At 42.8% G+C, this 14,809-nt stretch overlaps 1 protein-coding gene across 3 annotated transcripts in view; it reads right to left on the bottom strand.

The window, feature by feature from the left end:
• LOC306922296 (testis-expressed protein 2-like) overlaps positions 1-14,291 on the bottom strand; it is a 43,563-nt gene extending 29,272 nt beyond the window's left edge. For all 3 annotated transcript variants that reach the window (XM_079499783.1, XM_079499784.1, XM_079499785.1), the window contains exons 1-2: positions 14,142-14,291; positions 13,651-13,726 (exon numbers count right to left, since the gene is read on the bottom strand). The gene's annotated coding sequence lies outside the window, so the exon portion shown is untranslated. The remainder of the gene's footprint in view (positions 1-13,650; positions 13,727-14,141) is intronic.
• Between the last annotated feature and the right edge of the window lie 518 nt (positions 14,292-14,809).

Here is a 14,809-nt window from a genome sequence, read left to right as displayed (position 1 = left end):
AGTTCAGCTTTTTATATTGAGGTTTGGTATCTCAGATCCCAATTATCTTCTCAAATAGTAATTCATCACTATGGTTACTATTAACATTTTGTAGCAATTTTAATGAAGACAAATTGGATTAGCAACTACAAGCTAGTTCTAGCCAGATTAGATACTGGCTTGCTGACTCATTGCCATTAGACATTTCTACTTGGTAGCAATAGTGCAGGTGTATATGCTGTTTCCAACAATGTGACAAAAACAATTTACATTAAAGCAGTTGCTCTTAATCCAGAGCGGTTTATAATAAGCAAAAACACCACAAGGTAAATATATAAAATGCATGGAAATAGTTATCTAGGATCATAAAGTTAACTAAACCTTGGTACACGTGTGATATTGTATTATTAAATATACTATCCATTTATTGGTAGTCAGTTACACCTGCTATAGCCACAAGGACCAGGGCCTGCTGCAATCTATATGGTCTGATCCACGTTTTTCAAATGAATCCCCATTACGATTCAAACTTCAATGCATTACAGTAAACAAAAGCATAGAAAAAAGCCCAAACAACACAGTGAAACAGGACAGGTAGTCCAGCAGATGCACAGACGTCACTGCTGTCACAACAACAGTGAACAGGCTACTGTATCCTACAGAGACTCCTTTTCCACTTGGCTGACAGTGACAACACATCCTTTGACTGGCTGCCTTATCCGTCTGGAATAATTAGATTTTCTTGCCACTCAACGCAGTTCCACAACAGCAGACTTCCAAGGCAACCCGTGGGACACAAAACATTGTTGAGGAGATACTGTAACTAGGTGGTGGTGGGATGTGTGGAAGAAGAAGACGGCTAGAACCTTGAACCTTCAATGTTATGGAATTCTATATGGCAAGAATGTAATGCTGTACCTTGCCGAAATCACTCAGATGACTACACTACTGAGCCATATTGTCATAACATTGTGTGTGTGTGCGCGAGCCTGTGTGTGTGTGTGTCTGTGTGCAAGACTGCTCGTCTGTGAAAAAGTGTGAGATTTACGGGTATACGAGAACGAAACGATACACCATAGAACAACAGACCATTGTAGCTCATGGTGTAGGCATGGCTGTAATCCAATTAAAGAAAGCTGTACAGCTTGTTATTCGCACTGATCAAGTTTCAACAACAGCAGTGATCTATTTGTAACACCTTTTTTGCCTCGCAACTTAAACATTGGCTAAATCGCTTGGTTTGACATTCTCAAAAGTAATAGACAGGCTATATTTATTCACCCTCTCTCTTCTCTTTCCATAACAGGTCATTATTATGACGTGGTGCTATGATGAATGGCGTGTTGGTGGCATTGCAGAGAAAGAAGATGGTAACTGAAAAAGGCCTGTAATTGGTGGTGACTGGCTGTTTGACATATTCTTCTGATGTCTCAGTATGGTCACTACTTCAGGGGTATTAACCCTTCAGGGGGATTAACCCATTAAGACATGAGGCCGATTCTACAAAATGTCTTCTAAATCCGTAGTCCTCAAACTTTCAAGATTACATTTTTTTTAATGTACAAGCTATATGAGCTTGTGTATCTTCTATTTTTGAATAGCCAGCGCTAAAATCTAAAATGAGACAGATGCTTTCCCGGTTTTAAAGAGGGTGCAGAGCGCACCAGTTTGCATTAACACTAATGTCTTCTGAAAGGATGAAGTATAGTATACAATAGATTCTCTAAATCAGGAGTGTGTACAAAGAACATAAATAGGGGAGAGAAAAAAAAAAGAAAACACGACATGACATTTGGTGTTACACAAAAACTGTAACAAAAAACTGTTTGGGAAGTGAGAAAACGTGTGGCTGTGTAACTGACATTATGGACATAATGCCTTTCTCACAAGGCAACGGTTATTTATCATCATAGCTGTAATATGAGTTCTAATGCCAGAAAGACACACCCCAAGATGGCCTTCTGGAATGATCACACATACCTCTGAAAACCCTGAACATAAAAAATGTACCTGTGACGACTACTGATCTTACGATGGCTGGTAGCAAGCCTAAATATTTGTGTAATTTAAAAAATATATTATTATTCAGAAAACTACATTTAGATTGGATCAGCCGTCATGAATAACCTAGTCCAGAATCTATCCTGTGTGTGAATTGTAACAAGTAACCATGTCTCAGCTATTGGCCCACTAACCTCTTATATTATTAAACCTGTACTTCCTGGGATAAAAACAAATCTGGAAATTAGGTTAGCAACAAAGTATTGCTATTATAAAGCTTATGCCTCCCACCAGTTTCTAGTAACGTGACAATAGAATAATGATAGCAGACTTTAACAGAGCATACAAGAACAGGAACTGGAATAGGCTGACTTCTACATTTCTCACCTCATTCACTTTTCAGATGTGAAAGGAGAACCTCTCTGGACAAACACATGTGTCATTGCTACTAGGCAATGTGAGCATGAAGTAGCCCATTTCTCCCAATTCAAATAAGGTAAATAATGCCTTGTGGTACACTGGGATTATCCTAGACAATAATCAGATTCATTTCAGGAGCCACTACACTCTTAAGTAAGTGCAATCAGACCAGATAGAATACTAGATAGATTGTACTTGACAATTTATTGGTCCTATCTGGTCAAAAACATCATATCAAAATAGGCAGTGTGAGAAGTTAGACAACCAAGAAGTGAGTCATGGCCAATAAACTGGTGTACAGTCGACTAATTATTTCCCGGAGCACAATACTGAACATGTGTTTCTAATCTTACTAGTAGTAGCTAGTTGAACACAAATTCACAATTCACAAACAATCACAATTTACTCAGATAAAAGAAAAAAGTGGGCAAGATGGGCAACAAAGGCATATTGGCTGTTAAAACCAACATTTCTTATTATTCTGCATTCAACTTTTTCCTCGTTAAGACTTTTCAACTTACTGTACACAAACGGGAGAGACCCACTTCAGACATCAACAATCGGTGGTTTCATGTGGCTACCAATCACCATACATACATTACACAGTCAAATCCTTATGTAACGCTTCTATACCTTGACCATAGGTAGCGCCCTGTGTTCATATTTAATTCCCAACTCCAAAATAAACCACAAAAGTATTTCCTCAAAATTGTCTGGCAATTTAATGAACTAGAGGAAAAATGAGAAATTGAGGGGTAATAACCATAAGCAAAATACAAAATTAAAGGTTGTAGAAATTAAAATGTAGCAATCAAAAATGTACTTCAAGGGCCTTTGACCTTTTAGGAAACAGAAATACCAAAGACAATATGCAAAAATAACATGTTCACACAAACAATACTAAATGTCCTTTTAAAGTTTAAACCTTTTAGAATAACCTTTTAGAATAACCTTTTAGATCTTTTAAAATAACCCTTTAAACCTTTTTACTTTGTGGGCCCACCACACACGCATACACACACGTCACACACACACCCCCGTTGCAGGCCTGGTCGATGCTGGGGAGCGTTGGAGTACTCACAATATCAGAGTTCAAGTCACAGTGTCTGTAGGTGTACCCCACAAGCTGGGTGGAGTGACTGGAGCTGGTGAAGAACTACTAGGGGGACTGGAAGGCCAAATATTCTTTCTCCCTCGTTGCCAGAGGAACTACCCGGTATCCTGGGAGCCGGGAGCGCTATCTGGGCCAGTTCTAGCAGGTCTGGGAGGTCTTGAAGATCTCTCTAGGCCAATTAGCCAAGCTGGCTAACTGGAGAAGCTATCTGTTTAGACTGAATGGCTAGGCTAACTGGAGAGGCTACTGTAGCTAACTTCATACACAATGTCAACAACTGTGTTGATAGCTGCCCTTCTCACAGTATCTGTGCACAGTCACATAAAGTCACTCACTTGAATTGTAGTCTTCCTTATACTCTAATATTGTACAGCATTCAAGACTTGTACATCACATTTCTTTTCACATGAGGTTTCTCTCCTTCTCCCTGCAGAACTCTCTTCCTTTTTTCCACTCTCTCAACTCCTTCTCCCCCTCTCTCCTTGTCCCGCCTCCCTCTCCTTCAACAGCAAATCACCATGCAGTAAAAATGACATGACTCTTAAACAACCAATTACATTTCACCAAAATACTCAACATAGGTTGTACTCTTATCTGCACAGTTCAGCACCTGTAGAAAACTTATTTAAAGTGACAGGACAATGTTGTATTGAAGTGAACAAGTTAATACATTCCTAAGTGCACTCTGAACAAAACAATATATATTCAATATATTTAGTGGCCTAGGGCTACACCCTCCCCCTTCTAAAAGTCTAGATGTCCTCATTAGACCCGTTAGGTTAGCAACTGTTTAAGCTACCTTCAAACACTAAGTGGCAATAGTGCACAATCATCTTTAGTTTCTGGTTCATAGCTAATCTGAATTACCATGCCTCTGTAAACTATAGTCACAGGTCTGTCAGTAGGCTCTCCAGGTTTGTCATAACTGAGGCGCAGGACAGGTTTCAATGTCCTCCTTGTTCTGAGTTCTTGGGGAGAGTCTGCACCCACAGCCGAAGTGCCAGAGGTTGAGGCCCCCACCTCTGCTAGCTCTGTGTCTGCCACAAAGTCTCTGTGAGGGTGTTGAGGTTCTCCAAACTGCTCGTCTGCTGCTGGCAGTTCCTCCGCTTGTCCTTCCTCTTCAGGGGAATCACAATCCTCTCCAGATGAGTCCTGATCCTCTCCAGGTGAGTCCTGATCCTCTCCAGGAGAGTCCTGATCCTCTTCAGGTGAGTCATGATCATTAGAATTAGCACCAACTGTTTCATATGAGACCAGGACATCTCCGGGCTCAGCTGCCGGACCTTCGTTTTCGTGACCGCCCCCAAAGTTTAAATGAGGCAAGTTATAATAACCTTCCTCTTCAGATTCGGAGGTCCAGTCTCCTTGGCTCCTGTGCTCTGGGCTTGGTCTCTGACTTTCCTTCCTTGCTTTCTGTGCCCTCGTCAGTGGCTTATTTGGGGGTGCTTTCCCGTCTGATGGTACAGGCATCCGCACCAAGTAACCGATAGGCAGCAAGTGGTCCCTATGTAGTGTTTTCACCACACCAGTTCCCCTCTCTGGTTTTACACGATACACCGGGAGATTGGGTAACTTGGCAACCACTTCATACGGTAGCGAATTCCATTTGTCCTGCAATTTGTGTTTCCCCGTGATGGCAAGATTGCGAACTAGTACTCGGTCACCTTCTCCCAGTTCCTGGTTCCTGACTCTTGCATCATACAGTCTTTTGTTCCGTGCATGATTCTTGGAAGCTGCATCAACTGCTAGCTGGTAGGCTTTCTGTAGCTCTTTTTTCATGTTGGCCACATACTGGTGATGCTTTAGGCCATCCTCCTCATCTGATCCAATGCCGAAACACAGATCCACTGGAAGCCGCGCCTCCCTGCCAAACATTAGCAGATATGGCGAGTACCCTGTGGCGTCGTTTCTTGTGCTATTGTAAGCATGCACTAGCTGACTTATATGCTGGCTCCATTTTGGCTTTTGGGCAGGATCGAGAGTACCAAGCATGGACAGAAGGGTGCGATTGAATCGCTCCGGTTGTGGGTCACCCTGAGGGTGGTATGGGGTAGTCCTTGATTTGCGAATGCCAAGCATATTCAGGAGCTCTTTTATGATCTTGCTCTCAAAATCACGTCCCTGATCCGAGTGGATGCGGGCTGGCAGCCCGTAATGTACAAAGAACTTCTCAAAGAGGACTTTGGCGACAGTCAGGGCTTTCTGATCTTTAGTTGGGTATGCTTGAGCATACCTGGTAAAATGATCTGTAACAATCAGTACATTGGCTATGCCTTTGGAGTCAGGTTCAATGGAAAGAAAATCTATGCACACTAAGTCCAGAGGACCATTACTTGTGATCTGTCGTAATGGGGCAGCTCTTTGTGGGAGCGTCTTCCTTGCTATGCACCTTCCACAGTTCTGAATGTACCTCACAATTTCAGGGGCCATTCTGGGCCAGTAAAACCGGTCCTTGATGAGGTCTGTTGTTCGTTCTATGCCAAGGTGGCCAGTATCATCATGCAATGATTTCAATACCATTGGCCGGTATTGAGCAGGTAACACAAGCTGACTCACGTCTCTCCCAGAGGGTCTTCTGGTGACTCTGTGCAGGAGGCCATGCTTTATTGTAAGTTTGGAGCTCTCTCGCTGGAGCAGTCTAACATCAGGATTTGCATGCTTATGAGCCGCGACACTTTGACCCATCTTAACTTGCTGCAGCACCAGTCCGATGACTGGGTCTGACTTTTGAGCTGCTATTAACTCTTTAGGACTCAGTTGCTCCAGTGGACTCACACCTATCTGGGTGAAGTAGGCATAGACATCAGGAACGGCATCAGGAGGAACACCCAGTTGGTCAACCAATCGGGTAATGACTTTGTAGGAGCCAATTGCAGTAATCTTACTACAAAGAGCTTTTACCCCAGAGGGTGGAACATCCATCCATCCCTCTTCTGTCTCCGGCAGATTTCTGGACAGCAGATCAGCATCAATGTTTTCCCGGCCGGGCTTATACTGAATGCTGAACTCATAAGTGGAGAGTGCAGCTAGCCACCTGTGGCCTACAGCATTAAGCTTGGCCGTTGTCAAGACATAGGTGAGTGGGTTATTATCCGTTCTCACCGTGAACCTGGCGCCATATAAGTAGTCGTGGAACTTATCCACTACCGCCCATTTTAACGCTAGAAATTCCAGCTGGTGGATATGATAGTTTCGCTCTGCCTGGTTTAACTTGCGGCTGGCAAAAGCAACTGGACGTAACCCCTCAGGATATTCTTGATTCAGTACAGCTCCCAATCCGTTCAGACTTGCATCGACATGCAGGATGTAAGGCCTTGTAGGGTCAGCAAAAGCCAATACTGGTGCATGTGTGAGCTTGTAGATGATGTGATGGAAGGCGTCGTCACAAGCTGAAGTCCAACGCTCGCCGAAAGGTTCTGATACCTTATAATAGCTCTCTTTTTTTTCTTTTATGATGTCTTTCTGTTTGCACTGAGCAGGGGGGTACCCCTTAGTTAGTTCTGTCAAAGGGCGAACAATAGCAGAATAGTTCTCAATGAAACGCCTGTAGTATCCACTAAATCCCAGAAACGACCTCAGGGACTTCAGATCAGCAGGTTTCTTCCAGTAGTTTACTGCACTCACTTTCTCAGGATCAGTGGCGACACCAGATGCAGAGACTATGTGCCCCAAGAACTTCACTTGTGATTGGCAAAGTTGGCATTTGTCGATGGATACTTTGAGACCACATTCTTCCAGTCGGTCCAAAACCTTTAGGAGACGGTCCTCATGCTCCTCTAGTGTCTTTCCAAACACTATAACATCATCAAGGTACACAAGGACCTGCATCAGATTCATGTCCCCGATGGCTTTCTCCATTAACCTTTGAAAGGTTGCAGGAGCACCAGTGATCCCTTGAGGCATCCTCTCGAACTGGAAAAACCCGAGGGGACAAATGAAGGCAGTCTTTTCCTTGTCTGTCTCAGACATTTCCACTTGGTAGTACCCACTTCTCAGATCCAGCACAGAAAACCATCTGCTCCCTGCCAGACTGTCAAGCACATCGTCTATGCGCGGCATGGTGTACTGGTCTGGAATAGTTCGAGAATTCAGTAAACGATAGTCAATACACATCCTTACCTTGCCATTTTTCTTCCTCACTATGACAATTGGGGATGCATAGGGACTACGGGACTCTTTGATTATTCCAGCTGCCAAGAGTTCTTGGATGTGGCGCCGAACATCCTCAATGTCGGCTGGTGCAATTCTGCGAGATCTCTCTCTGAAAGGTCTAGAGTCTCTTAGTCTTATTTGATGTGTCACGCCTCTTGCTAGGCCGACATCCCATTCTTCCAATGAGAACACATTCGTTCTCTGTGCTAACTTTGTAGCTAGCCTGGATTTCCACTCTTCAGGGATGGATGAATCCCCAAACTTGAACAGACTGGGGTCAATGGACTTTGTTGGGGCATAGCTTTTTCTTAACTCGGTAACAGTGTCCACAGGATATAATTGGGCCACCACTGTGCCAGGAGGGAGCGCAGTCTCTTTTTGGGTTTCATTTCTCAACAGAACTGTGAGACTATTGGCATCCATGGCCGAAGGTGGTAGAACAACTGGTGGAACCAGTATGCCGGCAGGGAGGTTGGTATCTCCATCAGCCTCCAATATCAGGATACTTTGGTGCGCATGCTGCTGCTGTTCCACTTGGCAGGTAGCGTAGTGTGCACTCCCTGGTGAGATCGTGAGAAGCCCAGGGCCTTGCCACTTCACTTGGCCTATGGCATCCATTTGGGGGCTGAACTGTACTGGAGACTGTTTTGGAAAAAGGGTAGAGATTCTTAGAGCATGAATGTCATTGTCACTTTCAAGGTCCTCACAGTGTTTTAGCAGGGACCGCAGTTTCTTTGAGTTTGTGCCGATAATGGCAGGAACTGGGTCAGGGCTCTTTGAATCGGGGCATACTAGAGCCAACACAGAGACTGTCTCTTCCACTCCTTTGTTGTTAGCGGGAAGCCCCAACTCAATGGCTACATATCCCTTATAGGGGTAGTTGGAGTCACTCAAGCCCCAAATGGCAAGGTCTGTGAGTGGGAGAATAGGCACATGGGAGAGGAAACGGGAGTACCAGCTCTCAAATATGATGGTGACTCTGGAGCCGCTGTCTAAAAGGACTCTACAAGGTTGTCCTTCTAGTTTAACAGTGGACATCATGGAGGGACCAATCAGCCCTTCTGGCAAACCACATGGCTTAGGGGTGTGGACTGAACCTTGCCTACAGCCAACATTGGATTCCGACTCAGCTGAGCTTCTAGGTACCCCTTGCTCCTCCTTACTCTTGCGAAGAGCACCAAGTAACTTCTGGATCACTTTTCCAGGGTTTTCAGGAGCCATGCAGCGTGTGGCAATGTGGCCATTTTCTCCACATCTGTAACAGAAATAGCTTTCAGAGTCTTTTGCAATATTGGGATTTGCAGTTCTGCTGGGTCTGGCTTTCGCATCTCTCTTTTTAGGCTCTGCCATGGCTGAGCTGTGTGATATGGCCATTACGGTTAGCTGTTGTTGTAACTGTTGCACCTGCTGCCTTAAGTTCTGGATCTCACCTTCTGTCGCTGTATCCGTGTTTCTCTTGGTTGATTTTGCCTCTGGCTCGGTGTGGGCATCTTGCCGCTTGTTCATTAATTCAGTAAGTTCAGTGCGCAATTCTTGGATTTCTGCTTTAAGCTCTTGAACTTCTGTAGTCTTGGCTTTGGTTTCTTCACTGACTTTTACTTGTCTTACTGTGGTGTTTAATTTGCGCCGTGCTGTCTCGTATTCTTCTTCCTCACGTATCTCATTTAGTAGTTTTAAGAATGTGGGAGGTTTATCTCTTCTTTCTCTCAGCCTCAAGTGTAACAACATCATATCAGACTGAGTAGCACCTCTTATGAGTTGATCGATTCGCGCACGATCGGCTCTGTGGCTAGGGAGGCCCCCCTTTTTCACTGCTTTTGTCAGGGAGCGCTCTAACCTTCTCAAGAAGTCAGACAGCTTTTCACCTGTCTGTTGGTGTAAACTCCTGAAGGCAAAATACAAGTCTTCACCAGATTCAGGGGTTCCAAAGGCACTTTCCAGGGCCTCAATATAGCAATCAGGTGTAGCATCTGGGTCATTAAGCCGTACAGCCTGAGCTATTTCCAATGCAGGGCCCTTTAGACTCTCTACTATTCTCTTTCGCTTCTCTCGCCCAGAGCAGTCACACTCTTCAATCATTAGGCAGGCTTGCTCCAGCCATTGTTCAAGGCTCTCCTCACCTGCAGGAGTGGGCATATTACCAGAGAATATCCGTAGGCGTCGAAAGGCGTTGTTCTCATTGGTAGGTCTCATGGTTTGTCCTAACAGGTCACCGACTGCTCTGATGATCGACTCAGGTGAGGTCCCCTGGGGAACGGTTGTAGGTAGCAGGGAATGAACATCCTTTGCTGTTTTTCCTGCTTCTGACATTAATTTGTTGAGCTTGGTTAAGAAGTCATCAGCAGAATTTGCAGGTTCATCACAGAGAGATATTTTCCATGCTGGGTCTCCATTCAGTGGATGCAGGTAGAGAGGGAAATTGTCTGTGTCTACCTTTTCAGTGCATTCACAAAACACTGTGCTCTTGCCGGTCTGAGAGTCACTTTGAACTTCTCTCACTTTTATTCTTCCAAATGCCTTCACTGCATGAGCAGCCTCCTCAATGATTGAATTGTCAATGTCAGCGGGAACGTCAGTCAGTGCAAAGGCATGTTTTGGATCTATTATTTCTAAATTGCACCAGCTATGTAGCTCTGCTGCTATCTGAGAAACGTTCTGAGTAGACATACTGTCACAGCTGCTATGATGCTCGTTTCTTTTTTTTTTTTTTTTTTTTTACGGGTCAAACATTAAAGGATAGAGTGGGAATGATTCATCTCAGCAGTGCCTCCATTTTATGTAACGCTTCTATACCTTGACCATAGGTAGCGCCCTGTGTTCATATTTAATTCCCAACTCCAAAATAAACCACAAAAGTATTTCCTCAAAATTGTCTGGCAATTTAATGAACTAGAGGAAAAATGAGAAATTGAGGGGTAATAACCATAAGCAAAATACAAAATTAAAGGTTGTAGAAATTAAAATGTAGCAATCAAAAATGTACTTCAAGGGCCTTTGACCTTTTAGGAAACAGAAATACCAAAGACAATATGCAAAAATAACATGTTCACACAAACAATACTAAATGTCCTTTTAAAGTTTAAACCTTTTAGAATAACCTTTTAGAATAACCTTTTAGATCTTTTAAAATAACCCTTTAAACCTTTTTACTTTGTGGGCCCACCACACACGCATACACACACGTCACACACACACCCCCGTTGCAGGCCTGGTCGATGCTGGGGAGCGTTGGAGTACTCACAATATCAGAGTTCAAGTCACAGTGTCTGTAGGTGTACCCCACAAGCTGGGTGGAGTGACTGGAGCTGGTGAAGAACTACTAGGGGGACTGGAAGGCCAAATATTCTTTCTCCCTCGTTGCCAGAGGAACTACCCGGTATCCTGGGAGCCGGGAGCGCTATCTGGGCCAGTTCTAGCAGGTCTGGGAGGTCTTGAAGATCTCTCTAGGCCAATTAGCCAAGCTGGCTAACTGGAGAAGCTATCTGTTTAGACTGAATGGCTAGGCTAACTGGAGAGGCTACTGTAGCTAACTTCATACACAATGTCAACAACTGTGTTGATAGCTGCCCTTCTCACAGTATCTGTGCACAGTCACATAAAGTCACTCACTTGAATTGTAGTCTTCCTTATACTCTAATATTGTACAGCATTCAAGACTTGTACATCACATTTCTTTTCACATGAGGTTTCTCTCCTTCTCCCTGCAGAACTCTCTTCCTTTTTTCCACTCTCTCAACTCCTTCTCCCCCTCTCTCCTTGTCCCGCCTCCCTCTCCTTCAACAGCAAATCACCATGCAGTAAAAATGACATGACTCTTAAACAACCAATTACATTTCACCAAAATACTCAACATAGGTTGTACTCTTATCTGCACAGTTCAGCACCTGTAGAAAACTTATTTAAAGTGACAGGACAATGTTGTATTGAAGTGAACAAGTTAATACATTCCTAAGTGCACTCTGAACAAAACAATATATATTCAATATATTTAGTGGCCTAGGGCTACACTTACATAATTAACTCTCAAAACAGTGTACAAATGAAACCAAATAGTAATGGATTTTACTACCGCAGTGCATGTAGCACTGAGAGGAAATCTGCTATTGTTTCCGCTGTGTGCAGACACAGCGGAAACAGGATTTCTCACTAAATCATTTTGAGATAACCCTCAGCTGTACTCACTGATGCAAAAGTGTGACATTTCCCTTACCTGCACCTGCTACCCAAAGCTTACTGAGACTCACTTTCACTCACTCTCTTTCTTCTTGTTTCATTCTGTCTGACACCTGAGAGCACAAGACCTCACCTTGAGTAAGACTGTGCAATTGCCAAAAAACAAATCCAATACTGAAATAAGAATGGTCAAATATAGCGTTTGGGCATTTGGGAACAGCTTACTATCTCCCTGGCCCACTGAAATGAGTTGTGTTGTATGCAAATCCAAAAATGGATGTGCCATTAACTGTAAATCATTCACTTATCCTATTCTGTTTCCAGGAGGAGGTTATTACCAACCATTAAAATAAATTAACTTCCTTAAGGAGCTAACCAGCTGATTCTGTGAAAATAATATGAAGTGCAATAACCTCATAATTATGCCCTACATTATTATTTAGTGTGGTTGAGCACAGGGCAACCAGACTATAATTATTGTAATTTATTATATTCTAACTCTATGGGGTCTATGGAGTTTTCCAATCCATTATTGTGGAGGGATGTATGACATCAGCATCTCCACTTATTATAAACCCTTGTGATATAGTGAATATTTAAAGAGGCAACCACACTTGACTTGCAATTGCTAATTGCATTATTCTCGTTTCATTTTTGCTGTTCACTGAAATGCACCAAGTCAAATTACTTCTAGTAAGTATATGTGAAACTAAAAACAAAACAAAACAAAACTTTTTTGAACAATGGTGTTGAAGAGAGTGCATAATCAAAGATAAATATGTTGGCATGTGATTAGATAGATGCTAGTCATGTTGTTCAGATGTATAGGTTTTAGTACTTTGCTTGTACAGAGATGCAAAGTATACATTTATATAGTAGTTTATTTGGACATATGCTAGGCTTGATGTTTATCTACTGTCCTAGTTACTTTGTAGAATATACTTGTTTGCTTAACACTCTCGTTATCAGACGGTTCCGACCTCTTACCCTGATGCCGATTGACCAACCACAGTACATGATGTTCACTCCAACCCTAACACTTTGTTACTTACACTGGATAAAAGAGGCTGGGTGGGTGGTTGGGTGACTTGGCATGTTGACAAATGTTCTTATAAGTAGGACACAGACAGGACAACCCACTCTGCAGGTTACTGAGAGCTTCAAAACATGCATTGAGTAAATTAATAATAACAATTAAGAGACAACTAAAAACGCGTCTGACAACTTAATTACAGACACAACATAAATCCTGATGGCTGCCATGCTACCTCGAGGTCAATTTGTTCAGATAAACCTGTGAAACAACTTTTTCCTCTTGACAAGCAACACCCACACTTCAGGGGATAGCTTCAGTCTGTATTAGCCTATCAATAGGCTCACTTCAGGGGATAGCTTCAGTCTGTATTAGCCTATCAATAGGCTCACTTCAGGGGATAGCTTCAGTCTGTATTAGCCTATCAATAGGCTCACTTCAGGGGATAGCTTCAGTCTGTATTGAATTCAACACACTGAGCACTACAGTCGACAAGTAAACAAAAATCTTGTTTAGCGTACACACATATACATATATATATATATATATATGCACACACACACACTGTATAATGGTGAGTTGACAGACTGAGACTTTTTATGGGAAGACTTTCCCATTACATTTGAGCAATTGTACCTTTATCTTTCACTTTATCTCTCTCCTTTGCCCTCATCAAGGTGTGTGTGTGTGTGTGTGTCCTCCAGTCCTCACCCAAGTCATTTGTATCAACAGGGAACAGATCGATAATCAGTTCAAATGTACTGGCAAAATTGCTTACCTCGTATTCTCAAGTCAAGGCCATTCAATCCATCCTGGGAATTGCATCTGCCGTACCGCAGCTTCTCACATGTCGACTGTACTCGAGTACATGCAGGGAGGGATGATGATAATAAAAACATAAAAGCAAAGGCCATTCAAATACACACCAAACACAGACAGATGCTCTGCCATGTCATCATCCTTTATTAGAAGGCCTACTGAATGTGGTGAGTAGTTACATTAGTCGTAAAAAATGTCATGGAATATTCGCACTACGGCGTTGTTAATCGTTATAATAAATAATTATGTCTATGAGCAAAAGCCAGATTTTTCAACACATGACATTGTGAAGAAAGTAACTTTTTAGACCATCTGGTACGACAACTAAACTAAACCTACAACTTGTACTGTAGTAGCTACTTTATTATCCATCCAACTCGATACACGATAAAGAACGTCAACATAAAGTGGAAAAAACTAAACTTCAAACGCAGCCGCAATGAATCTTACCGTGACGTGTCCCGAAGAGTTCATGTGTTGTTGTGTCTCCGGACTGGGGAACAACAACACTAATAACCCAGTAATGAAAACAGGAAAGTTGTGTTTCTCGGCCTGACTGTTGACAGTTGTCTTTAAGCTGAGTCTGATTATCTGGACTCAGTTCAGTTCCTGAATGAGGAAAAAAGAAAAACCAAACAAAAAAAAACCCAGCGGAGTCTCCCAAGGCTAGAGCAATCGAAGTCGGAAAAACGGCACAATTGGATGAAAAGCCTTGACGATCGATTTATTAAAAACAATCTACTTTTAGCAGCAGCGTATTTTGCCAACGAGGAGATCAGATAAGAGATAGGCTTCTTTATTATTATTATTATTATTATTATTATTATTATTATTTTAATAAAGTGGCTGGCTTCTGTGTGCTTCTCAATGTCTCACAGTTCCTGTTAAATCCTTGAATAGTTACGACATTATGGCTAATATGAATGGGATTCTCACAGTTATAATTAAAACTCACCACAGTCTCATTGTCATTAGTGGAAGAGAAGTTTTAGGCCTACAGACTAGCCTACAGTAGTTCTCAAAGTACGTCCACGGTCCAGGGGACCCCATAGAGTATATAAAGGGGGACCCCCACTGAGGGTACGTTCCACAACTTCCATGGGGTTCCACGGTCCACC

This window comes from Electrona antarctica (genome assembly GCF_951216825.1).
Source record: "Electrona antarctica genome assembly, chromosome: 4".
NCBI lineage: Eukaryota > Metazoa > Chordata > Actinopteri > Myctophiformes > Myctophidae > Electrona > Electrona antarctica.
This window is presented reverse-complemented; position numbering and strand designations above follow the sequence as displayed.